Raw genomic sequence first — 15624 nt, forward strand, 5'->3', positions numbered from 1 at the left:
ACTTCCATCGTTGCGACGTGTTGATCTTGCGCACCAGTCACCAGTCTATCGTGTTACATCGCCGTAATAACTTGCGTGGTAGCGAATTTTCACCGTGTAAATAAATGCAGTAAAGTGCATTGAATCAAAACTCGATTTCGGTAGTTTTTCGATTAGTGACACACATTCTATATGGATTAAAGTGTTCCAATACTTACGATAAAGGTCGGTTACTATCATTAGTTTTAGGTTAAGCTTTAGTAGGTCGATGTTATCAAATGTTGAATATCATGTGTTTTGGGTTGCATGCCACTAGTAGTGGATTCGTGAGGAGGTTCCATACATTTCTTTTTTACTTTATATTTACCTTGTTTCTTACATAAATATATTATTCGTTGGTATGAAAATGTAACGATATAAAAAGTTTTTGAGGTTAATAATGTGATTAAACCGTGCAGCGTACGATTTAAATATATAAGATCGAATAATTAATGTTAGGTTATGTTAGCATTTAATTTCTATTGAGTATATTTATTTTAGTTTCAATTATTAAATAAAACAAATTTACATCGTGTTTTTGAGAAGGGATGTATTATTATATATTATGTATTAATTTATGCGAAATGAAGTGTTATGCAATTATATTTTTTTTATTAAAATCGATAAATCAACTAATTATTTCACTGACCTAGTTACTTAAAAATTGGACTGTGCAATAATATGATTTAAAAAAAAATGCTTCATGTATGAATATTTAATTTTATTACATAATCAGCTTTTTTTAAATTTTATACTGAACCTCTGTCAACGTTGTGAAATAATGTTCATAAATTGGGGTGATTAATTAATTATAAACGAATCAGAACAATATTGAATAGTTATAGAATTGATTAGTACTAATTTTGACCTAAATTTATCCACTGGAAACTTTAATTTTCCTCAAAATTATTTATCTATACACGAGACGACAAATCAGTTTATAATCAAGGACATCGTAGGCTTACGTTTAAAATTAATCAGACGGAAACAATCATTTTATCTTCAAAAATATAAATTTTAAATGTTATTTTACATATACTAGTGCTTTATTCGAATATTCGAGGTAAAACGGACAAATAACAAAGGATTCTGCCGTTTTTAGCAAGATCCCATTGTAATAACTAAATAATATTATAACAAGCAATGCTACGAGGGTTGCTAAATAAGTTTTCAAAGAGAAATTATGCGGGTGGTTTATTACTTTGACTAGATAATCAAAGAACTTAATAAAACATCGTCGTGAAGGAATATTTTATTTGAATATGTTTGAAGGTTGTTGTCGTGTTACATCACAGTCCATTGTCTCCAATTTTTTTTTTATTATTCAAATCATCATCGAATTTATAACATTCTACTAACCTAAACAACCAATTTTTGAAAAACATCTGGTCCTAGCCGACAAAGGATCCCACGATAAAGTTACACATACTTTATATAGTCCAGGAAACAAATGATTAAATTAAAATAAATATCTGGTTTTAATATATAATATTATTTGTTCAATAAAATATTTTTTACGTGTCAACGAATCTCGAAATCGATGCAAGTTTAATTAATTCGAAACTGCTGTTGTTTCGATGACAGATGACAGCTTGGAAGACGTTCAAGTCATAATACAGGGTCGTACTCGATGTTGTTGTTTAGTTTTAAATCGTTTAAATAATTGAAAAGATTTATATGGGATTAAAATAATAATTCTCGTATTTAGAAACTATTTCCTGGTCTATATGGCAATAAAGTTGGAATTATGTCTCGTTAGATTTTTCAAAAGTTCGCTTCGCTGACAGACATTTGGCAATGGGAGTGATAGTTATTTTTGGCAGATGTTAGTCGGTTTAACGAAAATAACCGAAGTTGAACTGTGACTCGAATATTTAGGAATTTATTAGAAAATAGCTTTATTTCATTTTAGAAATATGTATAAATAGATTCTCGTCCAAAAAAAAAAGATAATTTTATACAGGTCAACATAAACAATGCATTAATACATTCTAGTGTTAATATTATGGAAAATTGGACCCAAAACGTATTAAATTAGGCTAGGGATGAAAAAACTGCGGAGTGGCGGCAATTTAAAGGGGTGGTTTTGTCCATAGGTTATAAAACGCAAGAATTTAAATCTAGGAACTTATTCGTGGGGTAATTCGTCCAATAAAATGTCCACATAAGTATCCACCCCCCCCCCGGTTTTCATCCCCGAGTTCTACGGGAGATTCTGACACTTTTGGATTCTTATTTTGGTCGTCTTAACGTGCGTTGGGGGGGTGTTTAAAATATTTGTCAACCTCGTACATGGATTTAGGAATAATGAAATTTAATCGGAATTACTTTATCATTTCCTGCGTATTTGTAACGTTTTGTTAACCTCATTTTATTTATAGTGACGATAACCTTGTACAACATATTTTTTTTTTATCAGCTGTCTGCTATTTGAATATGAATTCGCGTCCAAATATTTCCATATATGTTTAAATATTTAAGTTGGCTATACTGTTTCGTCTGTCATACTATTTGACAGTTGTTTTTGACGGTTCCGGTAGATTTTAAAACTTATAACTAGTAATTTCTTTAATTTCCGTCGTATTGACATATTTTGAGCCCATAACGTGATAAATTCTAAATATAGGCTTAAAAACAAAAAATAATTAGAAATTTTCGCTTTTAAATCATTTGATTAATAACACTCGGTATGTTTATTATAAACTGTGACAGCAGGCGGAGTAAAACCGAAAAAAGTTCAAAGGATTCGTGTCGATAACCCAAAAAATAAAAAATCTAGGAAGTTACTTGCCAAAATTTTGATTGACGTCTCCAAATCTAATTTATTCGACAATCGAAATCCTAAACGTTGTTTTTAAGACATTTACAACTTTGAGTTGGCAACACTGTCTGACGTTTCAAGATATCACAGTCGGATACCGTAACTTAAGACTAAATGTATCTAAGAGTGGATGAGTTTTATACATTTCAATACTATGAAGTATTTTTTTGTAAACGAATATACTCTTAAAATGTTGCTGAAATCAGTTTGTTTGTTGACGTCATGATTGTAATCAATTTGATCGATTGTATTTACGTTGCAAAAGCTTTTTACTGTAGACACTCGATTTACCAAATACGGATTTACGTCTGCCAATACGTTTCATTAACAAATCACTTTCCTTCACTCGTTTTTTTTTGTCGTTGACCTCAATTTTTTCTACGTACTTCAGTCGCCTGCATCAGCATAACTAGATAACCCACTTGTATAAATAATTTGATAAAAAAAATTTCATATTTTGATCGTTTTCTTATTGGAATTTATCGATTTATTAAAATATGAATTACAATTTAACAATATTAATTTACTCTCTCTCTCTCTCTCTTTCCAGACACTTTTATATATACTGCGCACGCTCGAGAAAGCGCAGAACATCGGACGATAGAAAAACCTTTATCATTCTGTCTTCTTTTATTTTATCTGCATCTTTCTTTCACTTATACAAACTGTCCGTATTAAGTATATTGATGATTCGTAGATTTAAAATTAAATTGAATAAAGGTTTCAGTATTTCTGCTTTTTAATATACGAGAATTGATTTTTGTGAAACATTCTATTCATCTTTCGGTTCGTATATCTAGTCGAGTATGTCGTAAAGAGCTTTTCTTCGTAATAAAGTGAAAATTCCCTTGTCACGATCGTAGTCAATTCCGTTCCTTTGTCAGCAGAAAATGTATTCAAAAAGGGAAAGGGAGATAGGCGTACAGGGAGTAACTAGTAACTAACAGGCTATATAATAACGAAAATTTTTCGATCAATAAAACTAGTTTTCGATGAAAATTACAAACTCCTATCTTTTTTTTACAGTTTTCTTTGTTTATTTTTTTTTATCAAAATACCTGGGTGCTTCAAAAAATACTCACTAGAATTTCAGTAAAATTAATTTTTGTAATGATGATAAAGATTTTCTCTTGTAATTAATTAGTGATAATTATGAACCAGCAAAACGCTTTCGCTTCTGTTTATTCGAATCTTATATATATTTAATATGAAAGTATTTTTTTACACGTTGAAAGGTGACACACATTTTCAAAATTAGTCCGCGATTTAATTGAATATTTTTTTATAGCAATTTTTGGTATACGACAAGTTTAAACAAGGTTTATACAAAGTTTCAACTTGCTGCATCGTTTTTATTTTACGAGGGTGGTACTAGAAGTACCTGGTCCAACAAAAAAAGCCCAAGTACGACGTTTGCGATTGAAAAAAATTGACCAAGGCGTTTTTTGTAACACTTTTCGTTATTGGGACGTTTTTTCAAGAAAAAAAATTCGCAATTATCACCAGATTATTGAATAATTGTAATTTACGAAAGTATTGTAGTTTTTTGTGAAAAAATCTTTTACGATTCATCATTTATAAACAAAATTGGACTAATTATCACTATTTCAAAATCTAGTGCCACCATAATGGAAAATAAAATAAATTTCATTGTAAATCGGCTGTTTATTTCAAATAACCCTCGTATATTACGTACCTGCATGAAATGTTTTATTACCCGCATAAATTTTTCCGTATCGCATCGAGAAATTTTTTGTTAATACAAACAATCCCCGATTATTTGTTTAATTATTAACTAAGAGCCCTTATACACGTCCGTTTTTTTCGCCGGATGTAACGGACCGTGTTTTTTACCGGATTCGCGGTGGTGGACGATTTATAACGAATTAAAAACGTCGTAATTATATTTATTTTCAAACTGACGAGATCAGAAAAAATCATTGGGTGCCAAATAAGGACTGTACGGTAGATGATGTTTAGGGATGCGATAAAAATTTTTAGAATAAAGGGAAAAAATACGTTTGGGGTTAGATCTAGTGAATATAGTGGATTCGAATGCCTTGGATATCACCAAATTACGACAAGTGCCTTCTGACGTCTCCGGGTTGATGTGAAACTTTTCGGATAACCCTCGTAATAATGAATTTTATATTTCGTGATTCAAATAGAACGAGAAAAATGAACGAATGAAGAATATACCTCTACTATAAAAGAAACAAACATTTCGATTTCGTAATCTTGAAAAAAAAAACCAAATTTGACTTATACAACCCCATTTTCGAAATCGGGGGTTGAAAAAAGTTTTAATTGAGAAAAACTAGGACAGTACAATTGAGCAGTTATTTAAAATTGTTTTTTTTTATTAGTTTCTGAATAAAAAATTGTGATTTTTGATTTTTTTGTAATTTAAGGGGGGTTTTATAAGGGTTGGAATATTTAAAAATCAAAACTTCTTAAAAATACTAACGAAATATTCACAATCCAATATAAATTCATTTTGGAATAATTTTTAATAATGGAAGAATCGTTGAGATTATTTTTTTCAACTTTTCATACGATTAGGGGATGATTTAGAGGGGTTGCATGAATCTGATTGATCATAAACGTGTTTAAAATCGTCAATTTTTATCACGAATAGTAAATTAAAACTTTATTTTACCCGAAACTAGCAAAAAACTGATATTTTATTTAATTTTTTTGCGATAAAGGGTAGTTTACACCCCCCAAAATATAAAAATCCCGATTCGACACAAGGAAGGTTTCGTACAATAAAATTTTCGTGGTAATTATGATAACTGTGTTTAAAAAAAAAGTTTCCGATATTACTACCCTCAGAAGATGGTCTTTGGAGGGGTTGCGTGAGTCCGATTAATTATAAATTTGTTTAAATATAAAAACAAATATACGAATAATTAATTTGAACTATATTTTACTCAAAAACACGCTAGAATCGAAGATTTTTAAATTAGGGGTTGTTTTCACCGTTAATACATAAAAAAACACCCTTCGACACGGGGTAGATTTTGAATATGGGGGTAAGTACAGTTTAAATCTAAAAAATCGACGTTTTTTAACGAAATTCCACAGTTTAAAAGTTTTTTATTTTTTAGTCTCCCCTGTATTAATAATCAATTTTTTTTTATTAGTTTTCGATGTTGCCACGTTTTATATAGCATAAAATGATACCTCGAGACTGGTTATTTCATGTTATTACAGTTATTAGAATACCGAACGTAACTACATAACCTCAATAATAATTATACCACTCGATTTTCGTGTTCCGTGTTTCTAGTAGCATCGATAATTTTATTATAATTATAGGAATTTGGGTGTATTTGACGAAATACCTAGCGCGGTCTATTAAGGTAGGAAATTACGAAAAAAAAACTGTCAATTTTCAGTTTGGTTCGACCTTCAGCTTTCCAAATAGAAAATAGTCGGACGGGACCAGATCATGGGTGTATGTTGGGTGTCAAAACTCTACGAAGCTCTACAATTTTTTTTTAAATCGAGTGTTCAGACATATTTTTTTCTTATTGTTGCAGATAACGCGGCAGACAAGACTTTTCAATAAAAATGAGAAGGTGACTAAAATGGACATATTTCTCATTACCCCTCGTAAAAAAAATTTCCCGAATAGTAATAGTTTTTCAAAATTTATATGTCTACTTATACATATAACGTTTAGTTACTGAAATTGTGTATTTCACATTGAATTAAATAGTCAATTCTAATAATAATTTGTAAGTATTTAAAAAAAATTCATATTTAGTCATTTTCTTCTCGTGATATCACCGTTACCATTTAGCAGCCTATTGGATCATATTTAAAACTTGAGGTAAGATTTTTTTATTTAATTAAAGTGAAGGAAAAACACGTTATTTGATAAATTTTAGTCCTTGCGAAAATTTATCGAATCAATAGCCCATTGTAGTAGTCCGTCCCTGGCTTCAGTGTAATATTGTGGATCTGTTAACCATACCAAAATGAACTTTTGGTGGAATTGTATCGGTTTTATATACATAAAAATCTGTACTTTTCCACCAAAACTCATTTTTTTCAAATTTATTAAATAAAAATGTTAAAAAAATAATTTTTCTATATGAATAAATTATTAGAACGGTTTATATGAAGCACTAACATTATTTTGACTCGCACTATATTCTCCCGTTAGTCCGTATATAACTTTTATTTCGTACTATAATCTTTTGGTGGAATTGTATCGGTTTTATATACATAAAAATCTGTACTTTTCCACCAAAACTCATTTTTTTCAAATTTATTAAATAAAAATGTTAAAAAAACAATTTTTCGATATGAATAATTTATTAGAACAGTTTATATGAAGCACTAACATTATTTTGATTCACACTATATTCTCCCATTACTCCCTAAATAACTTTTATTTCGTACTATAATCTTTTGGTGGAATTGTATCGGTTTTATAAACATAAAAATCTGTACTTTTCCACCAAAACTCATTTTTTTCAAATTTATTAAATAAAAATGTTAAAAAAATAATTTTTCGATATGAATAAATTATTAGAACGGTTTATATGAAGCACTAACATTATTTTGACTCGCACTATATTCTCCCGTTAGTCCGTATATAACTTTTATTTCGTACTATAATCTTTTGGTGGAATTGTATCGGTTTTATATAGATAAAAATCTGTACTTTTCCACCAAAACTCATTTTTTTCAAATTTATTAAATAAAAATGTTAAAAAAATAATTTTTCTATATGAATAAATTATTAGAACGGTTTATATGAAGCACTAACATTATTTTGACTCGCACTATATTCTCCCGTTAGTCCGTATATAACTTTTATTTCGTACTATAATCTTTTGGTGGAATTGTATCGGTTTTATATACATAAAAATCTGTACTTTTCCACCAAAACTAATTTTTTTCAAATTTATTAAATAGAAATGTTGAAAAAACAATTTTTCGATATGAATAATTTATTAGAACATTTTATATGAGGCACTAACATTATTTTGACTCGCACTATATTCTCCCGTTAGTCCGTATATAACTTTTATTTCGTACTATAATCTTTTGGTGGAATTGTATCGGTTTTATATAGATAAAAATCTGTACTTTTCCACCAAAACTCATTTTTTTTTTAATTTATTAAATAAAAATGTTAAAAAATCAATTTTTCGATATGAATAATTTATTAGAACATTTTATATGAGGCACTAACATTATTTTGACTCGCACTATATTCTCCCGTTAGTCCGTATATAACTTTTATTTCGTACTATAATCTTTTGGTGGAATTGTATCGGTTTTATATAGATAAAAATCTGTACTTTTCCACCAAAACTCATTTTTTTTTAATTTATTAAATAAAAATGTTAAAAAAATAATTTTTCGATATGAATAAATTATTAGAACGGTTTATATGAAGCACTAACATTATTTTGACTCGCACTATATTCTCCCGTTAGTCCGTATATAACTTTTATTTCGTACTATAATCTTTTGGTGGAATTGTATCGGTTTTATATAGATAAAAATCTGTACTTTTCCACCAAAACTCATTTTTTTCAAATTTATTAAATAAAAATGTTAAAAAAATAATTTTTCTATATGAATAAATTATTAGAACGGTTTATATGAAGCACTAACATTATTTTGACTCGCACTATATTCTCCCGTTAGTCCGTATATAACTTTTATTTCGTACTATAATCTTTTGGTGGAATTGTATCGGTTTTATATACATAAAAATCTGTACTTTTCCACCAAAACTAATTTTTTTCAAATTTATTAAATAGAAATGTTGAAAAAACAATTTTTCGATATGAATAAATTATTAGAACGGTTTATATGAAGCACTAACATTATTTTGACTCGCACTATATTCTCCCGTTAGTCCGTATATAACTTTTATTTCGTACTATAATCTTTTGGTGGAATTGTATCGGTTTTATATAGATAAAAATCTGTACTTTTCCACCAAAACTCATTTTTTTCAAATTTATTAAATAAAAATGTTAAAAAAATAATTTTTCTATATGAATAAATTATTAGAACGGTTTATATGAAGCACTAACATTATTTTGACTCGCACTATATTCTCCCGTTAGTCCGTATATAACTTTTATTTCGTACTATAATCTTTTGGTGGAATTGTATCGGTTTTATATACATAAAAATCTGTACTTTTCCACCAAAACTAATTTTTTTCAAATTTATTAAATAGAAATGTTGAAAAAACAATTTTTCGATATGAATAAATTATTAGAACGGTTTATATGAAGCACTAACATTATTTTGACTCGCACTATATTCTCCCGTTAGTCCGTATATAACTTTTATTTCGTACTATAATCTTTTGGTGGAATTGTATCGGTTTTATATACATAAAAATCTGTACTTTTCCACCAAAACTCATTTTTTTTTTTTTAATTTATTAAATAAAAATGTTAAAAAATCAATTTTTCGATATGAATAATTTATTAGAACATTTTATATGAGGCACTAACATTATTTTGATTCACACTATATTCTCCCGTTAGTCCCTATATAACTTTTATTTCGTACTATAATCTTTTGGTGGAATTGTATCGGTTTTATATAGATAAAAATCTGTACTTTTCCACCAAAACTCATTTTTTTCAAATTTATTAAATAAAAATGTTAAAAAAATAATTTTTCGATATGAATAATTTATTAGAACAGTTTATATGAGGCACTAACATTATTTTGATTCACACTATATTCTCCCGTTAGTCCCTATATAACTTTTATTTCGTACTATAATCTTTTGGTGGAATTGTATCGGTTTTATATACATAAAAATCTGTACTTTTCCACCAAAACTAATTTTTTTCAAATTTATTAAATAGAAATGTTGAAAAAACAATTTTTCGATATGAATAAATTATTAGAACGGTTTATATGAAGCACTAACATTATTTTGACTCGCACTATATTCTCCCGTTAGTCCGTATATAACTTTTATTTCGTACTATAATCTTTTGGTGGAATTGTATCGGTTTTATATAGATAAAAATCTGTACTTTTCCACCAAAACTCATTTTTTTTTTAATTTATTAAATAAAAATGTTAAAAAATCAATTTTTCGATATGAATAATTTATTAGAACATTTTATATGAGGCACTAACATTATTTTGATTCACACTATATTCTCCCGTTAGTCCCTATATAACTTTTATTTCGTACTATAATCTTTTGGTGGAATTGTATCGGTTTTATATAGATAAAAATCTGTACTTTTCCACCAAAACTCATTTTTTTCAAATTTATTAAATAAAAATGTTAAAAAAACAATTTTTCGATATGAATAATTTATTAGAACAGTTTATATGAAGCACTAACATTATTTTGATTCACACTATATTCTCCCATTACTCCCTAAATAACTTTTATTTCGTACTATAATCTTTTGGTGGAATTGTATCGGTTTTATAAACATAAAAATCTGTACTTTTCCACCAAAACTCATTTTTTTCAAATTTATTAAATAAAAATGTTAAAAAAATAATTTTTCTATATGAATAAATTATTAGAACGGTTTATATGAAGCACTAACATTATTTTGATTCGCACTATATTCTCCCGTTAGTCCGTATACAACTTTTATTTCGTACTATAATCTTTTGGTGGAATTGTATCGGTTTTATATACATAAAAATCTGTACTTTTCCACCAAAACTAATTTTTTTGAAAATTTATCAAATAAAAATGTTTAAAAATTTATTTTTCGATATGAATAAATTATTAGAACAGTTTATATGAAGCACCAACATTATTTTGAGTCACACTGTATTCTCCCATTACTCCCTAAATAACTTTTATTTCGTACTATAATCTTTTGGTGGAATTGTATTGGTTTTATACACATAAAAATCTGTACTTTTCCACCAAAACTCATTTTTTTTTTAATTTATTAAATAAAAATGTTAAAAAATCAATTTTTCGATATGAATAATTTATTAGAACAGTTTATATGAGGCACTAACATTATTTTGAGTCACACTGTATTCTCCCATTACTCCCTATATAACGTTTATTTCGTACTGTAATCTTTTGGTGGAATTGTATCGGTTTTATACACATAAAAATCTGTACTTTTCCACCAAAACTCATTTTTTTCAAATTTAACAAATAAAAATTTTTAAAAAAACAATTTTTCCATATGAATAAATTAAGTAAATAATGACAAATTGAAAAAAAATTAACTAGCGTCCTCTAGCGTTCATATTCTTAAATCTCGGTATATTTATAAATATAATTTTTTGTAGGAACTCGAAGTTATTGTTTGACATAGTACGGAAAATTCGATAAAATCGAATCAATTCCTTTTTGGCAACGGTGCATTTTTATTTTAAAATCCAATTTTCTCACCTGGATTATTTCTACGCGTAATTTACACGGGTTACTTTATTTTTAACCTCGTAACCCAAACGACATTGAACTTGAAATAATCTTTCTAAAAATATTAATCAAAGGTAATAAACCTTTCATATAAATAAATGTTAAGAGGATACGTACACTCGGTATATATAAATATTAATAACACATCTAGGGACGTCAAAAAATATATATAAAACTCATAACGTAAGTCACAGTCTAAAGTACTTAAAGCCTAACAACAGACGTTGTCATATTTACTAAAAAATAGTGTAAAATTTTATTATTGATTCGAATAATCTTAATAAGGTTCGATTGCCAAATTTTATATATTCAATTTGGCTACTGAATGAAAATTTACGAAGTATATTTATAATTGTCTGAGGCCACTTTTAGGGACTTAAAAAGACAATAGCGAACGTCCGCCGAAACCGGCAACACTGTAAAGTTTTATTCAGTAGTAGCTTGGCCTTCGCAAATAAAAAATTGTTTATCTTTCATATAAATATAAAAATAACGAGGCAATCACTTAGATATACATCATCTTTTTTGTGATTGGAAATAAACAATTCGACGAATTTGGAGTCCGGACCTTAGATAACATAAATCAACGCAACATGGTAAAGTATAAAATGTATAAAAATTTTATAATTAAATTCAAAATAACGAGGAAAATTTTAATCGACATTGGAACAAACAAAATATTTCATCTCGTGTTTTTATATAATATACGGGGGGAACAAGTAAATTAATCTTACGACTTTTATTTCAAGACGTATCGAAAAAAGTTATTAAAAAAAATTATCAATATCCTCAAGGTCTTTATATTGAAATTATTCTTGTTGAAAAAAAAAATATACTATACAGGGTGGATAGAAATTTAAACCTTTTATTTTTTCAAATTAAACACTGTATTTTATCACACAAATATTTTTATTATGATATTAAAACAGTATTTACATTGTTGTCAGATCTTTCGTTTTTCCGGAAATTTAATACCAAATATTTTGCGACTAATATTATATATATTATTATTTTTTTACGAATTGTATTGTTTTTTTTTACAGAAAATTTTTAACAAAAAATTTTTTGCTATAAAAAGTGGAAATACGTATCACATAGACCAATTTTGTCTTTATTAGACCTCATCAGAGTATTCTGAATATTCAATATTCAAGTGCTTGTGCTATAACAACATTAAAGCAATTCTCATTTACGATGTATTAGAATTTTTCACATTATTCAATTACTATTCAAAAAAAAAATATAATTTGGCAGATTTCCAATTACACAAACGAAGTTAGAAATAAATATTTATTCGATAAAACAATTGGCGAATGGATTTCGTTATAAACAAAGACCAATTAATGCAATGTAGACATATACACGGGATATATCTGGCCAGGGTCGGATTCAACCGAAAAAATTTCTCTATTGACTCAAGTTATCCCTCTCTTATTCTTCTTCTTTTATTTCGAGTGCGTTTTTAAATCGTTATTAAACCTTAAACCACCTTTTTATTGTTTTTACTAGCTCGAACGGTTTAGCTTGTTTCAGCCTTCGCGTGTGGTGTAGTTTGTCTAGAAGGTGCAGTATTTTCTGCGTTTTCTGGCCATTTTGAATGTGATATTACTTATACTGACCTTCCTCAAATAAAATAAATCAAGAAGATTTGGCAATTTGCTAGTTGGCGCCGGTTTTTTTAAATTATAACGTAATATATAATTTAGGCGACGCCGGCTGTCGTTGTATTTTTTCTCTTCGAGTATTTATGTGAAAAACAAATTGTCGATCGTTTAAATTGAATTAATCAAATTCCTACACATAAAAATATCCATTTATATCAAAAATATACGATTTATAATAATAATAATAAAGTTGAGTCAATCGAATTTATGAAGTAATTCTTCTCTTTCTTTTCGTCGAATTTCCTCCCATTTCGCGATATTACTTGGAGAATTAGCTAAAAAAATAAATAAAATTATTCATTTATGTAAATACGGAAATATTTCATTTGGGGTAACGCCGGACCTGTCTATTCCGCACTCCTAGTAGGGATTCTAATATAAGTAGCGAATCAATCACTAGACATCAATGAAATTCGAATTTAATTTTACGTATTACTTATTTTTTTCTATCTATTAAAAAGAAATATACTTACACAATTTGCTAATATACATAAATACGGGTATTGATAAAAAAACACCAAAAACGTAGTATCTACATATCCAATTATTTTTATAATAATGTAAATAAGGAAATTGTACTAATTTAGCTGTAAAAGTATATGGAAAACGCATCGCTCTCGATTCGAAAACAGGATTTTTAGTACTAATACCAGCCGTATATTTAATTTTTTTACGTAAATAATCCATTATATGTATAATTTCTATAAAATCGTTGTGTAAATATATTATTCAAAGTAAAATAACGTCATTTTGACATATAAACAATATAAAGATCATAATAATCTACAAATTCCAAAAGAACATCGACAAATCATGACAATTCTTCAAATTAGGATTAAATACTGTGATCACGCTATATCCGCGTGATCGACGCGTGTATTAGTCCAAATAACACGTTTATAAGAAATGATGATTTCAGGATAAATATTCCTTCATATATATTCACGATTTCTCGGAAATTCGGAAAATATATACGAAAAAACGACTCGATCGAAGTTTACAACCAAATCGTTACACACAAAATGGTTGCCATAGAACATTTAGAAAGTTCGGGTGTTAACGAGCGCGGTGATACATCCATTAGAATTCTGGAAGTCAAGGTCAAGACAAGGTCGTAACGTAAACATATTTTTCGTATTTTCGTCAATTAACATCCCTTATGGTGTTTATATTCGGTATCGTTTAATTGGGTTTCAACATAAAAACCGATGAATAAACGGATATACGGGGTTTGTTTGAAAAATTCGCGATATAAATTCCGTTGATACCAAAAAAAAATGCTACTTTAAAAAATCGATAAAAAGTCGTTTTAAGACGGATATACGGGGTTTGTTTGAAAAATTCGCGATATAAATTCCGTTGATACCAAAAAAAAATGCTACTTTAAAAAATCGATAAAAAGTCGTTTTAAGACGGATATACGGGGTTTGTTTGAAAAATTCGCGATATAAATTCCGTTGATACCAAAAAAATTACTACTTTAAAAAGTCGATGAAAAGTCGTTTTAAGACGGATATACGGGGTTTGTTTGAAAAATTCGCGATATAAATTCCGTTCATACCAAAAAAAATGCTACTTTAAAAAATCGATGAAAAGTCGTTTTAAGACGGATTAACGGGGTTTGTTTGAAAAATTCGCGATATAAATTCCGTTGATACCAAAAAAATTGCTACTTTAAAAAGTCGATGAAAAGTCGTTTTAAGACGGATATACGGGGTTTGTTTGAAAAATTCGCGATATAAATTCCGTTGATACCAAAAAAAATGCTACTTTAAAAAATCGATTAAAAGTCGTTTTAAGACGGATATACGGGGTTTGTTTGAAAAATTCGCGATATAAATTCCGTTGATACCAAAAAAAATGCTACTTTAAAAAATCGATGAAAAGTCGTTTTAAGACGGATATACGGGGTTTGTTTGAAAAATTCGCGATATAAATTCCGTTGATACCAAAAAAAATGCTACTTTAAAAAATCGATGAAAAGTCGTTTTAAGACGGATATACGGGGTTTGTTTGAAAAATTCGCGATATAAATTCCGTTGATACCAAAAAAAATGCTACTTTAAAAAATCGATAAAAAGTCGTTTTAAGACGGATATACGGGGTTTGTTTGAAAAATTCGCGATATAAATTCCGTTGATACCAAAAAAAATGCTACTTTAAAAAATCGATAAAAAGTCGTTTTAAGACGGATATACGGGGTTTGTTTGAAAAATTCGCGATATAAATTCCGTTGATACCAAAAAAAATGCTACTTTAAAAAATCGATAAAAAGTCGTTTTAAGACGGATATACGGGGTTTGTTTGAAAAATTCGCGATATAAATTCCGTTGATACCAAAAAAAATGCTACTTTAAAAAATCGATAAAAAGTCGTTTTAAGACGGATATACGGGGTTTGTTTGAAAAATTCGCGATATAAATTCCGTTGATACCAAAAAAATTGCTACTTTAAAAAGTCGATGAAAAGTCGTTTTAAGACGGATATACGGGGTTTGTTTGAAAAATTCGCGATATAAATTCCGTTGATACCAAAAAAAATGCTACTTTAAAAAATCGATAAAAAGTAGTTTTAAGACGGATATACGGGGTTTGTTTGAAAAATTCGCGATATAAATTCCATTGATACCAAAAAAAATTGCTACTTTATATTGTTTATGATATAAAATTTCGCATTTTTATGGCACGTATAAAAGTATTTAAAAT

At 28.0% G+C, this 15624-nt stretch overlaps 1 protein-coding gene and 1 long non-coding RNA gene across 6 annotated transcripts in view; one reads left to right on the top strand and one right to left on the bottom strand.

Moving 5' to 3' along the window:
* LOC130893131 (ecdysone receptor) overlaps positions 1-15624 on the top strand; it is an 86092-nt gene continuing 70468 nt past the window's right edge. For 2 of the 5 annotated variants that reach the window (XR_009059153.1, XM_057798946.1), the window contains exons 1-2: positions 43-204; positions 6385-6677. The gene's annotated coding sequence lies outside the window, so the exon portion shown is untranslated. Of the gene's footprint in view, positions 205-6384; positions 6678-11795; positions 11852-15624 lie in introns of those variants that run through there. The other 3 variants (XM_057798953.1, XM_057798951.1, XM_057798952.1) reach the window with 3 other exon arrangements.
* LOC130893134 (uncharacterized) lies at positions 13051-13679 on the bottom strand. The gene is made up of 2 exons (XR_009059154.1): positions 13393-13679; positions 13051-13194 (listed from the first exon to the last, which is right to left on the bottom strand). It is a non-coding gene; the product is annotated as an uncharacterized LOC130893134 (long non-coding RNA).

The sequence above is a fragment of the Diorhabda carinulata genome, chromosome 4, assembly GCF_026250575.1.
Source record: "Diorhabda carinulata isolate Delta chromosome 4, icDioCari1.1, whole genome shotgun sequence".
In the NCBI taxonomy this organism is placed as follows: Eukaryota; Metazoa; Arthropoda; class Insecta; order Coleoptera; family Chrysomelidae; genus Diorhabda; species Diorhabda carinulata.